Source organism: Grammomys surdaster, unplaced genomic scaffold, assembly GCF_004785775.1.
Source record: "Grammomys surdaster isolate TR1022 unplaced genomic scaffold, NIH_TR_1.0 196, whole genome shotgun sequence".
NCBI classification, from domain to species: Eukaryota; Metazoa; Chordata; class Mammalia; order Rodentia; family Muridae; genus Grammomys; species Grammomys surdaster.
The window spans coordinates 1,670,324-1,675,962 of NW_021604641.1; the positions used below are offsets into that span (position 1 = coordinate 1,670,324).

At 41.7% G+C, this 5,639-nt stretch overlaps 1 pseudogene; it reads left to right on the top strand.

The window, feature by feature from the left end:
• Positions 1–2,134: 2,134 nt before the first annotated feature.
• On the top strand, positions 2,135–4,251 carry LOC114623285 (annotated as a pseudogene).
• The last annotated feature ends 1,388 nt before the right edge of the window (positions 4,252–5,639 follow it).

A 5,639-nucleotide genomic window follows, 5' to 3' on the forward strand; every position in this document is an offset into this window, starting at 1 on the left:
TTCTCGTATAAGCTCTAGAAACCCATTAGGTGTAGGGCCATGTAAGCCCTATGACTGCTACCTGAGTCTCTTTGAGTTCATATGTGCATTGATCCTGTTGATGTAGACAGCCGTAATTTTCTTGGTGTCCTCCATCTTCTGGCTCTTAAACAATTTCAATCTCCTTTTTTTCCAGGGTTCCCTGAGCCTTGTGGGAAGGGATTTTATGGAGACATCCACTTTATAGCTAAGTGATCTAAGGACTTCTCACTCTCTGCATAATATCTGCCTATAGGTCTTTGTATTTATTCCTGTACAACCAGGGGAACTTCTATGATGATAACTGAGCATGGCAATTATCTCCAAATAGAGCAGACTATCTTTGACACTCATTTTGTTACTACATTCCTTTAGCAGTTTTGGTTTCCTCTAGGTCCATGACCTATCAATTTTTCAGGTTCTTGGCCACTCAATAAGCTTAGGGTGGGGGTTCCATTTCAGTGAGTATACCTTGGCTCAGACTAAATAATTGTTGGTTACTCCCACAAAGTATGTACTACTATTATGCAAGAGTATTTTCCAGGCATATGACTCTTGTTGATCTAAGTGTTTGTAGCTTGGGTTGGTGTTTACCTGTTTTCTTTAATAGCATGCAGAGAACTGCCAGGAGCCATCCCTGGCTTGGTGAGAGGAGAAGGTGCTTCTTCTTTCCTCTTCTCCCGTGGGTTCTTCTTGAGGCAGCCAAGGGGGATGGGAAGAGCGTAGGCAGCGGGTAAGACCTAGGGTGAGGCTACTGTAGCTGGCCTGCCCTCTATTTGATCCTCTGAGGCCAGAAACTGCAGTTTCTGGCCACTAGCACCTCCGCCCAATGACAGCAGAGAATTAGCCAAATAACCTTAGTACTCTCTCTCTGCAGGTGCTGATAGGCTCTAACTTAGGTCTGTTGGTTTGAGGTTGCAGGAAGAAAAGACACTTAAAGAAGTTATTGTAGTTTATTACTAAGTGTAAAAAGTTTCCTATGAAAGCTAGCTAAGAGACAAAGTAGAGAAAGGTAAAACATTCTAACAAAGGAAAAATTCTAAGTGGAGAGAATCTAAGCAGGGAAGAAAGAAGGGAGAGAGGAGAGAGAAGAGGGAGAGAGAGGAAGTGAGAGAGAAAGTGAAGTGACTGCTAACAAAGGTCCCTTTGTCTTATACATCATTTAGAGTACCTGATCACATGTTACAATGTTCATCACAAGTTCACACCAAAATTCAAATCACAAATTGAAACAGAAGTTTACAACAGATAAAGTTTACATGTATAGCCATTAGGAGTAATTATCTGGCTAATCATCCATCACCTGTCTAGCTCCACAGGTTCACTGAAGGTTTAAAACTATGAGTAAGAAATTAGTCAAGTTTTGTATAGATAAACCCAGGTAATATTTTCTCTTCTGTACAAGCACCTATAATAAATCATGTGTTCCCTTTTAGTGACCTTTGGTTAAATGTTTTACAACCACCTTGGAATGTACTCTGAGCAGGAGAGAGTCTGGTTACTATCTAAGTGCTGTTAACTGATGACACTGGGGAGACTGGCAGAGTTTTCATTGCAGTTTTGAATATCAGAAATGGACTTAATAGCAGTCCCACTATAAAAGAGCTTAATAATCATTGATATAATTTTAGGAATTCTTATAGGATCATCATTAAGACTTAAGAAGTCGTCTATTTGTCTATATGGCATCACTACAAGACAGTACATCTTTGTGGGTCTGCAGAGATCTGCTCCAAAGGGAGTGCTATTGCTTAGTGATTGTTATATATGTTTAATAATAATAATAATAATAATAATAATAATAGAAAAAGCATATTAATAGCAGGATCTTTCCTAAAATATGTCCAGCCACAGCCTTGCTGATGGGGCACACTTGTCGCAGATAATAATCCGAGGCAAGCATTTCAAGATGATCAACTGCTAATTATTAGCTTGTCTTTTTATAGATCCTGACAGAGAACCATCTAGCAACATAAATACTATTTCATGGCTGCTCTCAGCATCTGGGACGAACATCCTTGAGACTGCTCGTGCTGAAAGCAGCAGGAGCGAGCACCGGCGTCCACATACTTGGTCAGCACTCAGCTCTTCTTTGGCAGGAAAACTAAGAAGAGAAATGGCTGTGGATTTGCTGTCTGCCCGAGGCACAGAGCCTGTGACGTTCAGGGATGTGGCCGAGTCCTTCAGCTAGGATGAGTGGTTGTACCTGGACCCTGCTCAGAGAAGCCTGTACCGGGAGGTGATGCTGGAAAAATACAGCAACATTGCCTCAATGGGGTTCCAGGCTTCAATCCCTCCTGCTATTGGCAAGCTGCAAAAAGGGCAAGATCCCTGCATGGAAAGAGAGGCCCCTGAAGACGCATGCCTAGATTTCCAGATTTTGCCAGAAAAACAAACATTGCCCCCCCCCCCCAAACAAGATATTTTAACTGAAGAAACGCCTCGTAGGCTGATGAAGAATGGGTCCACTAAGTGTGTTTACTGGAAAATCAGCTTTGGAGAGCTTGTGAAATCTGAGAGCCAAGATACAGCACAGGAGCAAGCAAAGGAAGCTCATGAGCCAGGGTCAGCATCACCAAAGGAAACCACCAGTGAAGATGGACCTCTCATAGGCCCCGAGCTCTGGAAACCCTTGTTCATCAGTAAAACGCTTGTCTCACAAGAGGGTGATCCCATAGAAAGGGTCCGTGGTATGTATTACACTTCCGAGAAAGATTTATCACAGGATTTTGATTTAATGAGAAGCTTTCAGATTTACCCAGGACAAAAACCTTATGTCTGCAATGACCCGACCTGCAGGTCCTAGTAATTCGAGGAGGACCACAACCTGAAAAAGAAAGGGTGAGAGAGAAGAAAGGACTCAAGGAAGCAATTGTTTATCAAGAGTCATCTATTTGAGCACAAAGCACCTTTTTATAGTATGTTTTACAAGGGGAGGGGATAAGAGGGGCCAGGTGGTGGAAAAGTACAGAATCTTCTCGGCCTGTGCCTTGAAACATTTCATGGTCTACACGGTACACTGCCTTGAATTATGGTCTACCTGCTTCTCTCAGAAGATACGGTACACTGCCTTGAATCTCTCTGCAGCTGCCAAACAGGATCTTGTGGTTGCCAAGCTGCAGGGGACATTGTGCAGGTGGGCAAAGGTAAGGGGTGAGGATAAGGGCGAGGGTCCTAGCTTCTGATACTGCAGTGAATGTGAAAAGGGTTTTAGCCAAAGTCTTCATCTTCTAGAGCACAAGAGGATTCACACTGGGGAGAAACCTTACAAATGCAGTGAGTGTGGGAAAAGCTTCAGCCATAGATATTCCCTCCTAGCTCACCAGAGAACCCACACCAGAGAGAAGCCGTACAAATGTAGTGAGTCTGAGAAAGCATTCTGCGCAGCTCCACACTCATCAAACACCTGAGGGTGCACACTGGAGAGAAACCTTACCACTGCCGGGAATGCAGGAAGGCCTTGAGCCAGTGTTCAACCCTCAGTGTGCACCAGAGGATTCACACTGGGGAAAAGCTCTATAAATGTGCTGACTGTGACAAGGCCTTCAACTGCAGAACAAAGCTCCATAGACATCAGGGAATCCACATAGGAGAGAAACCTTATAAATGTGCTGAGTGTGGGAAAGGCTACAGTCAGTTTCCATCCCTAGCTGAACATCAGAGACTCCATACTGTAGAGCAGCTTTGCCAGTGCTTGCAGTGTGGAAGAACCTTTACACGTGTGTCTACCCTTATTGAACACCAGAGAATTCATACTGGAAAGAAACCATATCAGTGCAACGAATGTGGGAAGACCTTCAACCAGTATTCTCCCTTCAATGAACATTGAAAGATTCATACTGGAGAGAAACTTTACACATGTGAAGAATGTGGGAAAGCCTTTGGCTGTAAATCAAATCTTTATCGGCATCAGAGGATCCATACTGGAGAGAAACCCGATCAGTGTAATCAGTGTGGAAAGGCCTTCAGCCAGTATTCATTCCTAACTGAACACGAGTGAATCCATACTGGGGAGAAGCTCTACAAGTGCATGGAGTGTGGGAAAGCCTACATTTATAGGTCAAACCTTTGTAGACACAAAAAAGTCCACCTTAAAGAAAGGCTGTATAAGTGGAAAGAGTATGGGGCACCTTTTATCTATGGCTCGTCCCTTACTCCATATCAGAGATTTCTGAAAGGAGACAAGCCTGAGAACTTTAATTCATCCCTCTAATCCAAGATAGCAACCAGAAGAGTAGTGAGTAGATTGCAAATCAAATTAGAGTCAACTTCTTTACTTGTATTGCAAATAGTTGCCACTCAGTCATGGACAGTGGATGCACAAAGAATGCCGATATCAACCATTTAAGGACTATTACCAAACATGTTAAAAATTCTTGAAAAAGTATGAAAGGCCTCACTTCAAAAACAAAATACATGAGTAACTGTTGAGTATATGTTGAGTATAAGCATTGTTTCGTGAGAGGACCATCTCTTTCTAAGAGCTTCTGTGTTATGAATTTTCTTTTTGAGATAGTCTCTGATGTAGTTAATAATGTGAGGAATTGGGCCTCAGTCCCTAAAATGGTGAGCTGTTATAGAGAGAAGACTTTCTCATAAAGAGCCACTACAGAGGGAAAGAATACTTTGACATGTTGTGTATTAGCAATAAAGCTCTTTATGAATTGCCCCTTATACAACATACATGTGTATATGTATGCATCTTTTTCATATATACACATAGTAGACTTTCATGTATATATGGCCATGTCACTTAACAATGGGAATATAGTTAGGAAAGGCTTCATTAGGCACTTTCATGTTTATAGGCACATCATTGTATTTGCATAGCCCTAGATGGTCTGGGTCAGCCAATCAATGTGATCTCTTGAGTTGATCAACATACCATAACTTTTTTTTGAAAAAAATTGAAGTTATAATCTAATTACAACATTTCTCCCTTCCCTTTCTCCAAACCCTCCCTCCTACACACTCTTCCCCACTCTCCTTCAAATCCATGGCCTCGTCTTACTAATTGCTATGCATGCATATATCCATACTTCGTATAGTAATTGTTTTTATTGGTTTGCTTGGTTATTTTAGATAGAGTTTCACTATGTAGCCTAGGATGGCCTTGAACTCATAAAGACCAGTCTGGCTTTGAACTTGCAGTCTTCCTCCATCAGCCTCCCATGTACTGGGATTAGAGTCACGAGCCATCATGCTTGGTGTAAATATTATTAGTAGAATATGTATACTTTAAGGATACAAGTACAGTATAGCAAATGTGTAAACTGGTAATGTAATTTGTCACCATCACTATGTGTCATGTACTGTATATAATTGTGTGTGCTGTGATGTCGTCTGGCTTCCAGCACAGAGGGTTTCTTTGCACAAATGAGCAATGCATTGTGCCTAAGGTGTTATAATAGTTATAAAGTCATGACAGCTCTGATGTAATTGGACAAGTAGGAATTTTCCAGACAAGTTACAGTCTAATGAGACCACTGTGATGTATGTTGTCTGTCATTGGCCAAAACATCATCATAGGCTGTATGCACACACTCATATATGTATGTATATGTGTGTGCCAATGTGTATACATATACATACAAAGAGTTTAGGACATTTTTTTCTTCCAT